Source organism: Ictidomys tridecemlineatus, chromosome 3, assembly GCF_052094955.1.
Source record: "Ictidomys tridecemlineatus isolate mIctTri1 chromosome 3, mIctTri1.hap1, whole genome shotgun sequence".
NCBI lineage: Eukaryota > Metazoa > Chordata > Mammalia > Rodentia > Sciuridae > Ictidomys > Ictidomys tridecemlineatus.
This window is the reverse complement of record NC_135479.1, coordinates 89,103,107-89,118,815: the sequence shown is the minus strand read 5'-3', so window position 1 is coordinate 89,118,815 and position 15,709 is coordinate 89,103,107. Positions and strand designations below refer to the sequence as shown.

At 43.0% G+C, this 15,709-nt stretch overlaps 1 protein-coding gene across 2 annotated transcripts in view; it reads left to right on the top strand.

Moving 5' to 3' along the window:
• Slc9a9 (solute carrier family 9 member A9) overlaps positions 1-15,709 on the top strand; it is a 541,578-nt gene that overhangs the window by 522,239 nt on the left and 3,630 nt on the right. The window lies entirely within an intron of this gene.

The window sequence follows — 15,709 nt, the reverse complement described above, 5'->3', positions numbered from 1 at the left end:
TGGTGGGTGACCCATGAGTGATCCTCCAGTGGGGGTTGGGGGACTGGTGCTGAGAGCCTGGCTGAAGGGGAAGAGCCCTCCCACCTTTGCAGAGTGGTTCAGATGAGCTTCTGGTTTTTGAAAAGGACTTTAAGTGGATAGCAGAGTATCCACACACCAAGGTCCTATCAGGTGGAGGTGGAATGCTCATAAGATCCAGTTTTCCTTACCAAATTCCAGTTCCCTAAGACTCAGGATAAGCTGGAGATCTCTACAATATAATCACATTTCTGAGAAACCAGTTACTTCCACCCGTGACCACAACTGAGTAGTCGAGGGATTTGGCGAGGGAAATTCTTGGCCCTGCTGAAACCCTGAGAGAGGCCTTCTACCCGAAGGACACGGTCCATTCCGCCTTTCCAATTCCTGAGAGTGGTTTCCAACTGGGTTTCAAAAAAGAGCTGAACACTGAGCCCCCTTGAAATTTCTGGAACTGGCATCAAATGAATCTTCCTTCCCAGAACTCCTAGCTGTAGTTTGATATTAACAAGGAGAAAAGAACAATTATGGTTTGGGACTCTGAGTGCCACTTTATGTCACTTTAAAGGATGAATAGACTTCCAGCTCAACTCAGCTGTCTGCTCACAATTACAAAGCAGTGGTAAATAATCGTGGCAAATGGGAGGTTTGATTTAGGAGCATGGAATTGCATAAGGACCCCGTGCCTTCTCTTCCTTTTCTGTGGCAAGGCAAGCGGGACAGCTCCTGCCACTGGCTTGGCTGAAGTCCAGATCTGCACCTTACCAAAAAATAAGAAAGAAAAGAAATAAAGAAAAGGACCTGGAACTGTTTATGAAAGTGAACACACAAACACCCACAAGCAAACCTACCAAAACATTTTTTTAATTATTTTTATAAGGAGAGGATAATCATATCACAAGTCACGGTCTCATTTGCTCTCTGGTGGTTTTATTTAGCCAAAGGATCAGATTTGTTCATGCCAATAAAATTTTTAGTGGTTTTAATAAAAGTGCATCTTCCCATCCTCTCAATGCACCAGTTTCCAAACAGCCTTCTAGGCTCTACTCCCAAGATGTGGGTGGGGTGGATATGGGCAGAACTTCCTCTCTCTCAGCACCCACAATTCACTCAGAGGGGAAAGCAAGCTTTGCACTCACTCTGAAAGGGGTCTAGACCCTGAGCACGGAAGACTTTGATCTTGAGCCTAAAAGCATCTTATCCAAACACACATTCATTTAATCTTGCAACTCAAGAGTAAAGGAGCCTTCCAAAGTGGTGTGGGACGACCAAGGGGACAGGGTTGGGGCTTACAGGACAGATGTAAGGTGTACCCTAGGAGCCAGTTATCTGTGATACCTGGTCTCAGGAGAAGAGCTTTGCCTGTGGGGAAGGCAGAGCAATATAAGGCATTCCGAAGGCAGGCGGTCTCTCCTTCCTCCAGGACTTTCCAGGACTATGAGGTTTTATATACCAGAAAATGTAAAGAAAAACAAGAACTGCCCAGGGGTACTCCAGAGGGCTGAAATCCACAGAAGCTGTTCTCCCACCTTTTCCTCTAGTCGCAGGCCCAGTCCCCACTCATCCCCAAGGCCTGCTCCAGGGTCATTTCCCATGACCTTGTGACTGCCCACTAAATCCAAAATAAGGTACAGGTTTCAGATAATCCTCTTCCCAAAGAATTTGCATGCAAACTGAAAACCCAAAGTCCCTTTTCAGTCTCCATGCAATTCAACAACCACCAGTTGAAAGGAATCAGTTCTGGCTACTGGGCATTACAGCTGGACACAAGGAGGAGTGAACAATGTCCCTCCCTCAAGGAGCTCACAGTCCACATATTGTCAAATCATCAAATGATTCGGGTAGATTATAATAAGCACAGTTAGAAATGGGCCTACCAGAACCCACGGCAAAGAAATCCCCTAGTTCAGGTCCAGGAATACTGGCAAAGGAAAAATACTGTCCTATATTAGGATTATTATTGGTTGTATATGATGCAAAAATTCCAAATAGCAATGAATTAATCAAAATAGAAGATAATCTGTGGCTGGTAATACTCCCACACTCCTCCTGCCTTTCTTCTCTGCCATCCTTATTTTGGGTTTCAATTGTTAAGTTTACCTCTTGAAATCAGAATGGTTGCTGAAGCTCCAGACAGGTTATTCAAGTTCTAGGCAGAAAGGGGAAAAATTGATAGCTAGAAATTTCATCTAGCATCTTCTTCCATTTCGCTAGCCAGTCTGCTGGGGAAATAGAATATCTTAACAGATTAGTGCTTCTACAGTAAGAAGAAAAGGGGGATTAGATATTGAGTAGGCAAACAATGGACCAAATTGTCTTCAAAGAACCAATGGGCCTTCCCAGAAAGACAAAGGGGGGGGAGGAAGGCCATTTGAAACAACACAACACGCAAAGTCAGATAAGTCTTAAGAGTTTGGTGGATAGGGGAATGATGAGGAGCTTGGGAAGGCCTTCCACATCAGCTTTGATAAATCAACCTGTTTCCAAGTGTGTGGATTCTCTAATCTTGGCATATGCATCATGGTCATTGTTATCCAGAGGAACCTTTGGTTTGGGTGAAATTTGATGTGGAACCACACAGTGAAAAAGCTAAAGAGAAGCAGCTCTGGTTCAAGGTGCAGTGGGAGTTGCAGTCAAAACACAGGCATACTAAAAACATCACAGCAGGTTACCCTCAGCCCTTGCGATAGGTTGTACGTGACGCACAAATGAATTTCGTGTTCACACTGGGGTCCCCTCTCCATGATATCTCCTTATGTGTATATGTATACATTCTATACGTAATGTTTACATAAATATTCCGAAATCTGAAAAACACTGAAATCAAAACACTCTGGTCCCAAGCATGTCATATAAGGGATTCTCTGCTGTGTAGACTAACCATGACTTTGTCCTCCACGTGGTGACTTGGAGACATGGACACTCATCTGTGGCTCCTCTGTCTCAACCTGAGGCCTGCTTAGTTTGCTGTAGAGAAGCTGTCAACCAGAGGACCACCTGCTGGCCTCTCATGTTCACCTAGCAGTGACGATAGTCACTCATGACCACAATACATTGGCCAGTGTGTTAGTCATCTTTTTTTGTTGTTCCTGAGACCAAAATACTGGACAAGAACAATTTAGAGGAGAAAAAGTTTACTTGGGGTTCATAGTTTCAAAGGTTCAGTCCATGAATAGCCAACTCCATAGCTCTGGGCCCAAGGTAAGGCAGAGCATCATGGTGGAAGGGCAGCGGCAGAGGAAAATGGCTCAGCTCACGTCAACCCTGAAGCAGAGAGAAAGAAGGGGAGTAAGAGAGGGAGAGAGAAAGAGAGAGAACAAGGTGTCAATGACAAAATATAAACCCCAAAAGCACACATCCAGTGACCTACTTCCTCCAGCCACATCCCACCTGCCAACAATTACCACCCAGGAGAGTAGTACTTTCAAATTATTAATCCATCAAATGGATTGATCCACTGACTTGGTTGCAGCTCTCATAATCTGATCATTTCAGCTCTGAATATTACTGTACTGCCCATCATCAGCTTTGGTAGGGGGGACACCTCATGTCCAAACCATAACAGCTAGAACTAGTTATATGGCCCCTCCTACCTCAAGGGGTGCCAACACACCTACTTCAGACACCAGAATGAGGAGAACTAGACACTGGTGAGTACTAGGTTATCAGGGTCTCGTATGAGGAGAATGGAAGAGGGGGTGGAATGGATGGGATGGGATGGAATAGAATAGTATAGAATAGAATAGAATAGAATAGAATAGAATAGAATAGAATAGAATAGAATAGAATAGAACAGAATAGAACAGAACTTAGAATGAGAAAGAGAATAGTTCCAACTACACCACCTGAAATTCATTTCTTTTATGCGTGTACCCATAGCCTGAAGAATGATTCTAGTTTTATTTGAGAAGGATCAAACAGGTATTAGAGCATGTGCTGAGTAGCAATGGTAAAATGTCTTTCTAGGTAGGGGTTGGAGGTGAAAAAAGTTTGAAAGTGACTACATCTGAGAGGGAAAATGTACCTGGAGAGAAGGACATTATTTATGACATGTGACCCTGTACCAGCCAAGAGCTGTCCTTTGTCTCCTTTGTCTGCTCAAAGAAAATGGAGTTTCTAATGTCTCTTGAATGGTTTTCATTCCTCAGCTCAAAAATAACCCCAATGTCACCCGTTAGCAAACTCAGTGGGTCACAGTCAATGTCACCTGAGTCTGTGTGTGTGGATGGGGGTGGGGGCTTTGTCTTCCTCAGAGAGCTGCAGGCAGGCATCCTATTAAGCAGTCTGCTAAATGGCCAGAAAGAGAATGTACCCATAGACCGTGGGCAAGTTAGAAGGGGATTCAAGGACCACCAGGGCTCAGAGAAACAAACGTGATGGTAAGAAAGGGCTGCTCTAAAATGACACTGAACGCCTGAGGCCCCGGTGAGGAACCCCACCTTCTAAGCAAACATCTCACCTCAGTGGAGACACGGCCATTCCCCACCTGAGTGGGGACCCTTGTCACGTGAGTGCTTGCTTGAAATCTTGCTGTGAAACTATGACATCAGTCAGACACTGACTGTGCCTCCCTGGGGACATCCACATGGACGAGAAGGAAAGAAGGGAGCCTTGGGGAGAAACTCTGCAATGACCTTCTCCAGCTCCAGAAGCCCACGAAAGAAGCGTTATGCACCCTGCAGGGCCTGTGGTCAGTGTCGCACTAGTAAACCAACCTGAGAATGTTTGAGATATATTTCTAATACTTGGAACTCCTCAAGGGACACAGTGAACAAATAATGTTAGCTAACATCTACTGAGTGCTTAGCATGTGCCCAGAATGGAGCTAAAACTTAGATCTATTTTTATCTCATTCAATCCTCTCCTTTGTGGGGTCATTACTCTACTAAGTTATTTCCATTTTACAAGGTTCAAAGAGCTCAGGAAACTTGAGCACTCAGATAATAAGTAGCAGAGAAGTGATACAAAGCCAGTGGAGGGAGAGGGCAAGGATTTTAGCTCAGTGGTAGAGCACTTACCTAGGATATGCAAGGTCCTGGATTTAGTGCCCAGCATTGCAAAATAATAATAATAATAATAATAATAATAATGATGATGATGATGATGATGATAGGGCACACAAACCTACACTGTGTTTTTAACTAATACAAAAAAACTATAAATAAATATACAGAATTCTTGGGCTTATTCAGAAGCAGCAAAGTGTTACAGGCTGAATTGTTTCCACCAAGAAAGATATATTCCTAACCTCTAGAACCACAAAGGGTAACCTTACTTGGAAATAAGTTGGTTTGCAAATGGAATTGGTTAAAATGAGATGGGGTCATCCTGGAATAGGGGGTGTCCCTAGTCCAATGTCACTGGTTTGCTTATAAGAAGATAGTGAGGTGAGGACATGGGAAAATAGGGAGAACACAATATGGATAGAAAGTAAAGATTGGAGTGATGCACCCACAAGCCAAGGGACATCAGGGGTCTCTGACCATTGCCCAAAGGTAGAAGAACTTCAGACATGGGACATATTTGCCCTCGGAGCCCCCAGGAAGAATCTACACTTCCGCCACCTTGATCTTGGACTTCCAGTCTTTAGAACTGAGGGGCAGTGTTAAATTCTATTGCTTCAACCCACCCAGGATGTGGCACCTGATTATGGCAGCCAAGGAAATGAGCACACAGGTTAATCACAATCTCTAAATAGTGTCCCTGCCCAATCTCAGAATACAATGTGTCTCCTTGGTAAGGAGAAAATCGAAACACAAGGATTTGCCCACATGGAGAAGCAGACTGAGCAGCCAGGTCCTGGCCATGGGATTTGGTGCCTGCTGTTGGCTGTCCCCCTCCTTCTGAAAGTGCTGGTGAAGTCTCCTCTTCAGCTTCATTCTCTGAAATCGACCTGGGAAGCCTACACTGCAGTTGCGGGGACAGAAGCAAATGTTCCCATCTTCCTAGAGACAGAGGACGATACGGTTGTGCATCCCTGTGGGATCCCTGTCCCTGCCCACCAAGAGGACATGTCCTCTCTTAGACTCACACTCCATCTGGAAATTGAGGGGAAGAGTCTGCTCCCCCCTAGGGCTGCTGTGTGAGCCTGAGAGGGCTTGAGCAGTGCTGACCACCTGTGCCTTATATATGGATTCTGGGGCTGCTGGCTGAGACTCCAATTCCCACAAGGCCTGTGATGGGCACAAGAAGCAAATGGAAATTTCCTCCAAACCTGAATGTAGAGTTAGAGCTTGGGAGCAGATGATGCCTCAGAGTCTGATTCTCCAAGGCACATCAGGCCTGTCCTCAAAACCCTTGGGAGCTAACAAGGAGTCTGTTAGCTGGGCAGCACCTCCTTCACCCAGAAGATCTGCCAAAGCCAAGACTCACTCCGTGTAAGTAGCAGCAACATTTTTCTCCAAAACTGTTCTCTTTCTAAACAACATGAGCCAAATGTTACAGGCCTTATGGCATGAATGGATTTCATCCACATCTGGTTGGCAGCAAAGATCCCTGGGAGTCTGTTGGTCCCATCGTGTATCCCAAGGGAAAATTTTAAAGACCCAAAGCAGAAAGAGAAGCAATAGTACCGAAAGTAACATCATTGCTGTTATTATCATTGCACTATGCAGCCCAAACATGCCACACCTCCAAACCCTGAGTCCTTCAAAAGACCAGGTACCACTCTGCTCTGCTGCAGTGGGTTCAGGGGGCTGTTGAAGTGCAGATTCCCAGCCCACCTGGAAACTGGCTCAAGGGCCCAGGAATCTTTATATTAACAAGCTCAATGGGAAATTCTGACATAGTCAGGTGAGCAGCTTGGAGAAGCCTGGGGTTTAGTCTTTCTTCGTATTAAGACCCAAGATGCAGATCAAATGGACTCTCCGGTTTCCAGAAGCCTCACAATTCTTTTGTGTCCCCTGTTTATCTTGGGTCTATTTGCCCTACTTATGCTGGTTTCTTTGGTGCCCTAGAACTGCCCTTTTTCCTTTAACCTGTCCAACAAACCCTGCTGCCCTTCCTCTGTCCCTGGAATGTCTGGGTCTGAGGAGCCAAAAAGAATTATTTAGCATGTGATAGGTAGATCCTCTAGATATCCCTGCTACAACCAACTCCCAGAACAAATAGGATAAGAAGCATACCTCTTTATCAGCCCTTCATCTGCCTTCCTTCTTAATATATAATCACTCCTGACCAGTTTCCTAACTCAAGCCTGGATGGGAGTAGAAATGGGTTTCAAGGCACCTGGGAACTCTCTGAAATGTCATGTGAAATCAAATGCAAATGATGAAACATGCTGGTATTTTTTCACAGAAGCCACTGACAGGGAAGGTTAAGAACTATGGCTCCAGGCATCCTCTGACTCACCTGGCTCACCTAGCTGTGACTTCTGTGCTCATTGTGATAATTCCAAGCTACATTGTTTGATCAGGGACAGGTCTCAGCTTAGGCAGCTCATAGAGGATAATATAAAAATAGGCCATGTTTCTTTTGACTCATAGCCTGATTTCACCACTCACCCAGGATAGATCAAATATAATACAGTCCACGGAGGATTCTGAGAAGATGGCCATGACATTGACTTCACAGTCTTTAAATGTTTCAAGTAGAACATTTAAATAATTAAACTGAAGACCCTTGAACACATCTACAGCAAATGTGTTACACTATTTACACTAGGGGCAAGTTTTCCTGCAAACCCTAAGTTATGAGCGGGTGGAGACTTCTATTTTCAGGAGCACAAAGCCTCTGTTCAGGAAAGAGGAAGCCACTGGGCAGTATCTGGGGGGCCCCTAAGAAGAGCAGTGACCCTGAGAGCCAACAGCATTGCCTGGAAAATGTGGCAGGTGTTTTTTGAAAAATGTCACTGACACCAGAGTCCGGCAGGGAGTGGGTGGTATCACCTTCTCCTACAGGAGTCACTTAAGGGAGAGTGGAGGACCAGAGCCATCAAGACCCCTGAGCTCTCATGGTGGAGCCACCAGGGAAGGACCCACACTGAGGATAAACTGCATGGAATGGAATCAGAGCTGAATAGTGTAGACAGTGGTGACAAAGGACAGACAAGGTATACCGTCCAGCACAGCAGGCAGGTAAAAGGGCAACAATACCAGAAAGCAGCTGCCACGGTTCTGTACAAAAATCACAGAAAATGGGACTCTGAAATTGGAAAAGCTTTCCTAAATCCTGAATCATCCTATAAGTTCAAGAAATAATTTCATATAAAAATGAATGGAAAAGAATAGAGGCCAGGGGGCTGGGGATATAGCTCAGTGGGTAGAGTGCTTGCCTTGCATGCACAAGGAGCTGGGTTCTGGGTTCAATCCCCAGCAGCACCACCAAAATATATATATATATATATATATATATATATATATATATATAGAGAGAGAGAGAGAGAGAGAGAGAGAGAGAGAGAATAGAGACCAAATCTCATGCAGTTATTAAGAGGGAAAGAGTGGATAGGAGGAGAATAACATCCCCACAGGCAAGGAACGTATGACAGAAAGATACATCCACAGAATGGATCATGAAATACATTAAAAGACATTAAGAAAATGATACAAGAATTCAACAATAATATCAGCCGGAATTAGAAAAATATCAAATTCTGGAAATAATTGAAAAGAAAAGGAAAAAAAAATCTTTTCAGAAATCAAAACTAAAAGGCATACAAAAGCAAATAAACACAATAGGTGATACCTTAAGAGACATAGCAGATAAAAAATTTTTAAATCAAAAAGTAATAAAGAAAAAATATAAAGCATCTGGAAGAAAGTGACAACCATTGAAGATAGGTGAAAAATATTGAATATTCAGAAAATAGAAGTCCCTGAAGAAAGAGAACAAAATGAGGAAATAGCAAGTTCGAATGCAAGAGAACTTTCCTGAAATAAAAACACATGTAGAGCTACACATTGAATGAGCACCCCTGTGCCTACCAGCCTGGAACAGGCGACACTGGGCAATTTTAGTGATACTGATAAACTCAAGATAAAATCCTTTGGACATCTAGAAAAAAATATGTGATTTATAAGAGGAAAATTATATTTTGTTATATTTTTCAGGAGCAATTCCTTATGGCAATTGAAATAGAATAATATATCTAATAATATATCTATACTCTCTCCAAGAGAGAATAGCCAATGGTTTTATTTCCAGCAAAACTAACTTTTAAAATACAGTGAGCACAAACTTATCAGTAGACAAGAACTCAGAGAATACTGACCCCAAGAGCTCTTCCTAAGAAACTTACTAAATAACCAGTTTCAGAAAATCAAATTAGATAGACAGATAAGGCCTGGAGGTAAGAATTCGATACATAGTAATTTTTAGGACCAGACTGAATGAGGGAGAGAGTATAATATGTATTGGCTACATGTTCAGATATAGGTCAGATATATAAATATAGTACATTTATATATAGTTACATTATAGTTTTCATGCAAATGGAAATTTAGAATGAAAAAATATTTTAATGCAAATAATGTTTCAGAATATACAAAAAAGTTTTAATATCTTAAGTAATTATTATCATGGTCACATCAGTGTTACTCTGAGACTGCTCTGGGTGCAATACAGGAAAAAAACAGTTGGTGATTATGCAATATCCTAATACTATTATCCTGTGTGTCTCTGAGATTCATAACCAGAGATAAATAGCAGTTAACTGATGAGAACAGATTGTACACACCTTTCTAAGTTCAGTGACTTCCTATTAATAGCCTAAAATCAGCTATGATGGAGTATTTACACCATGGAAATTGGAAAAAGCTACGAATCCAGCCTTTCTTTTCCAACAGAGTACATTGTTAGATATTTACCAGCACTCCATTGTATGCAGAAATCCTTTTGCAGATTGTGGTTTTGAAAGACCATTTTTCACCAAAACTAGAAAAATCTAGAGAAATGTTCAGCTCAAGTTCTGAGACAGGACATGTACAAGACAAGCCTAGAACAAGAGAGGGGTAAAAGAGCTTCCAGAAGAAGGCTTCTGATTAGACTCTTAAAAGCTTACCTCCCACCTGAACCCCAACACCAGCCAAAGAACAACTGGTCACACACTTAACCAACAAGGCAGGACAGTGAATGTACAATTGCAGAATCAGACACTTCCACATGTGATGAGGAAGTTTTCAAAAACACTGGTGTCATGTCAGGAGGACTCAGGAGCCAAGTTGAAAATACTCTCACTGACCAAAGATGAGTCAATTTGAGCATCACCAGTGATGACTGCCATCAAACACATTGAAATCCATGACTTGAAAGTGATATTCGAACAAAGAATTAGTCATCTTCAGAGAATGAAGGGGAATAAATCAGGATCTTGAAAACGGACAAATACATGGAATGACTCAAGCCTTTCCTACATCAACTGTATCACTGACTATACCAATTGGATCAATAAGTGACTCTTTATAAAAGTATACCCCCAATAAAATTATTTAAAGACAATTAGAATTTCACTATTTGCAATCTCCATTGAGGAAAGAGAGCATTCCACGGCAGTGTAATGGCTGCTAAGATCACACGAAGAGAGAAAAAATCAGATACAATACTCCCACAGCCTGCCATGTTCCCTGCAAGTACACAGCACCAAGATGGGATTCCTTCCTTGAGCCAGTGGAGTGAGAAGAGAGGGGTGAAAGAGCTTCCAGAAGAAGGCTTCTGGTTGGACTCTTAAAAACTTCCCTCCCACCTGAACCCCAACACCAGCCAAAGAATGGCTGGTCACACACTTGACCAACAAGGCAGGACAGTGAATGTACAATTGCAGAATCAGACAATCTTCCAAAGAGACGAGGAGGAACGTGATTCATTAGGCCACATTTCCTGAGAACCAAACAGAAGGAGTGTGATTTGCATGTTGGAAAAAGAGCAATGGGGTATGTACAATTTGGGGGTATCCTCTGCCAGCTCTGCTCCTGGGTGCGCTGTAAATGACAATATGGTGGGAAAGGGAGTCAGCAAGTTAAGGGCAAGTGGGACCTAGTTATTCTGCAGAAGCATTCAGGCCTGAAGAGCCAGATTGGCACCCACCCCAGGATGCACTTACCCTTTCCACCCACCTGGCATCCATCCCTGACCATCTCTGGTAAGAGTGGGTTAGAAGAGACTCTGTTTACACATGTATGCATCTTTGAAATGGAACTATAGTACTCACCTTGGGTGTGAGAGGAAAACAAGGCAAGTGAAAATGCTTTAAAAATGAGAATGCAGAATGGAGAGTAATCCTGAAAACCCTACACAGAGAAAAAGTGCCTGCCTTCTTTGTGCATCTGTACGTTGAGAATCATTCTCCCTTACATGAAAATCACTTACCTACACCTACAGACACACGCAGTGCTCCCAAAAGGTACAGTTTTTTTCCACAAGCTGAGCCGTGATGTGCCATTAATCCACTCCCAGCTGGAACACCAGGGGATTCATCTTCTCCAGCCAAATATCTGTCCCATCCCTCAGGCAAAATGGAACAATTGGCAAAGGCCATTACATGGGCCTGGGTTCAGAAATAAATGAGTTGGTTTTTTTTATACCCATCTTCACCCTAAAAATTATGGCCTTATGGATGTAAAGAACCATATCTTCATATTTTTCCAGTGAAAGTTGGAGTGCCCCGTGGAGGCAGTTCTCCAAAGAGAGATCACTATGCTCCCAACAGATCATGGGTCACCTGGGGTGCTTGATAAAAAAGAGTCCCAGGCCACATTCTAGATCTCTGAATCCAAATCTCCAGGACAGGCATGATCCCATCCAAGATTATCAGCCTAGACGATCTTCACCATGAGACAGATTGAGGGAAAGACAAGACTGAACGTAGCTCATGGGGCTCTCAAACCAGACTTTTGAAGAGGCCCAGAGAGAAGGGATGCCTGAGTCATCTTGGCCGTTATAGCAGAATCCACAGTCGAGGGGACTCAATATTGGACATTGATTTTCTCTCACAGATGCAGAGTCTGGAAATCCAAGAAGAGGGTGCCCAGCATGGTTGGGTTTCCATGGTGGGTGGTTCTCTTCCTGGCTCACCAATGGCAGCCTTCACCCTACGTCCCCGCACAGGGTGTTTGAGGTGGAAAGAGCAAGCTCTCCAGCATTATAAGGGCACTAATCCCATCACAAGGGCCCCACACTCATGACCTCCTCAAATTCCAATTTCCTCCCACAGGCCCCACCTCCAAACAACCTCAGTCGAGGGTCAGGGAGGGGATGCCCAGAGTTTCATTCAACACATGAATTGGGGACAAGGGCACATAGTCCATTTATAGAGATGGATCTTTGCTTGGGGTTTTTGCCTCTCTGCAACCCAGGCAAAACTACTTTATACGAAGCAGAAACCTGAGCAAGCTGGGCACCCGTGGTTGGTTTTAGCCACTTACAATGAATAAAACATGATGATTTAAAATAACCAAAACCAGAACAAACAAAAGAGAGAGAGAAATTAGCGTTATCAGGTATTTCGGATGTTCATGCAGTTAAGCGCTAAATTTAGCTCTGGACCTTCTCAGAGCTTCTCATTCATTTGCTGATTGTCTTTCCTATTTCACGCACGTTAGATCCTGACTAGAGTTGCAGCTTTTACTCATCCTGAACCAAACTTCCATGTCCAAACTTATGCCCTTTAAAGATGAGAAAAGTCACTGTTTTTCCCCCAAGAGCTTTACGTTTTGTCTCGATGTATTTCTAGCTTATTAGAGAAGCAAAAACTAACCATACCAGAAATACCCAATGGGGGAACCTCCCTCCCCAAACTTATACTAGAAACTGATGAGAAAAATAATACATTTTGTAAAAAAACTGAAGTTGAGGTTTTTTTCTGTAGATCCAAAGATTTTTCTGACTTTTAAATAATTCAGGTAACTCTGGAGATACAGCCACTGTCCAGACACTGCTTAACAATGAAGAACCCGGAAAGTCACTGATTCCCTGATTTCACATCAGTTATTCTATTAGACCTGTCCAGTTACTCAGGGTCTTTGTGACAGGAGGGTGACAGCTAGATGTGATGCACGAGTCTCTAGTTTCAGGCCTGCTTCTGCCATAAATTAATTGGCTGGGTTCCACTGAGTAATTTATCTGCCCTCTCTGATCTTATTGTCTTTGTTAATTCAACGACTGTTTTGAGCATCTAAAATGTGCCAAGCTCTGTGTCCAGGGGAAGTGGATACCTCTGCTCTCGAGGAGGCCACAGGCTGGAGACAAAGAAGTTTTCCATCTCATAATAGAATGGATACTTTCCTTGTGTGAGTGCCTTGTCTGTCCCTTGCTCGTTGGACATATGAAATAAAAAACAAGAGCAGGTGAGTGATAACAGAATAAATGAGTAAATGAAACACAAAGGTAATTTTCAGGCACCTTATTTTATGCTACCACCCTTTTGGGGTCTCCTTTGTCTATAACATGGACCTAAGTTGTCCAAATTTGATTTGACCCTTCTTCATCTTTAATCCTCAGGGAAATCTCATTTCGTGGCTATCATCTGCCCTTTTTTTGTCCTGCTCTAGAAGTTGCTCAGAATCAGCTTCCATCCCTCATCCCACCTCTGAATATTTTCCTTTATCAAAAATTCAACAGCCATCCATCAAGCACCAAGCACTGGGCCAAACTAGATGCTAGTAAGTGTGGACCTGCCTCACCTCCTCCTCTGTGACTGTGGCTGGTCCCTTATACATCTCTCTGTATCCACAAAGGCCATGCCTCATCCCGCCCACCTATAGCTATTGATGGACCAGAACTGCCAAAATGGTACCGTGCTCCCTGGGGGGAGTCTAACACCAACAAATTCTGCCCCCTTCTCCTTGCCAACCACTTCATGCTGGCCCCCGCCCCCGACCAACAATATTTAACCAAGATAGCTGTTTTGAGTGTAGGATCAGCTTAAATTTTCTACCCACTTAACAGCCTATGAATTCCAATGCTACCCCCAAATGCTCAGAAAGCCGAGCTGGAATCTCTACCCTCAGTATCAAGTTCCCCCCATTATTTGAACAATGAAAGGGACAGTAGTTTCTCCAAAAAGCATTGCTCATAAAAATCAAATTATTAAATATTTTTTTGGTTGTTGACAGACCTTTATTTTATTCATTTATTTATATGTGGTGCTGAGAATCTAACCCAAAGTCTCACACATGCTAGATAAGCACTCTACCACTGAGCCTCAACCCCAGCCTGCGAAAAATAATTTTTTTAAGTGGAACATTTGAATAGTATATCAAAGTTTGAAACTACTTCTTCATATGTTATTTCAGTTAATATTCATTTTTTTAAAAAAATCAAGGCTAAGCAGGAAAAAAAAAAAAAAGGTAGGCCACAGTTCCTTTGGTCAGTAAAATGGGAGAGCTGGCATTTATGTCCAGGTCTTCTAAGTCAAAATCCCAGAGCCTTTCAGTGATAGCTCCAAAAGCATTAAATCTAATTTAAAGAGATACCTCTTCAGGATTAAAAGAAGAAAATGTTCATTATGCAGTGCTCTATTTGCATTTTGCTTATGTAACAGTATCCTGGCTTTTGGCATTTTGATTTTTCAGTATACTGAGAAACTCAGTGGAAGTTGCCCAGGCCTCTCTCAAACTCTTACATCTTTGACAAGCCTCTTACTTTTTTTCAAATGACATCTCTAAAAATGTTGCTTCCTGGCTGACACTTTTCCATCTAGAAATAAAGTTGGCCGGAACTTCAGTTGTACATATATCTTGTCTTCCTCACCTTCCTAAAAGACATTCTCATAGACCTGTGCCCTCTGTAAACCCTAACAAGATGGTGCATCCTCACGTGTCCCAGCCTGTGAGGGGCTGCAGATCACCAGCAGGCTGAGCCTTGTAAGCTTGGCTCTGTAGAGAACCTAGCTGGCCACACAATTCTGTCCTGATAAATAAATTATCTTCCTCTCTGGGTGATGAAGGTGGGTTCAAAGTAGCAAAGGGCATCTTTGGATTATTTAAAATCATAACACCTCTAGGCCTCCATTCCTTCATCCATAAAATGAAGGAAATAACACTCTAATGAAAATTAATAGAAGATCATCATGGGCTTTTAAGATTTGTAGGTGTAGTTCCAAGATGTTAGAGCAAATGTCAGTCTCTGAACTTTAATTTTCTTTCCTTGGTCCTATCTGGGCTCAACAGCTGCCTGTCTGAAAGCAGGAATCAAATTTTCCATTTTGGTCGGATCTGCAAACTCTCTGAGTCATCTATGCGGTCATTGTGCTCTTCTTGCAACCAGGCTGTGTGCACGGGTGTCCCCTGTCTCGCTGCTGCCGTGGTGCCCAATGATTGGTAACCAGAGGCAACCGGATTCCAGGTCCCCTCTGGGCTGCATCCTCCCTCGGTGCCCACATGCTCAGGGCATCACAGGGATGACAAAGTGGCTCCCTACAGCTATGGACAGGCTCCTGTAGTGTCATCTCCTGTAGTCATCTCCAAGATATGCTTGCACCCTGAGCGCCTGGGGTGAAGCGGATCTTCACAAGCCAGCCAATGTTAACCGCTTTCCATTTTTCCCTTTTCCTTTTTATTACAGCTTTTTGGAAAGTTGATGAGGTGAAATATTCTCCAGTAGAGGAAATAATATAAAGCTTAAAAGTCATTTCTGATGGAATGGTGAAATAATTCCACTACTTTTCTTTGAACGAAAAAAAATAATAATAAGGCAACCTGAGGCAGCCTCTGGGGATTTCATTATTGATAGATTGGAGGGAAACACAGTGGCTTCA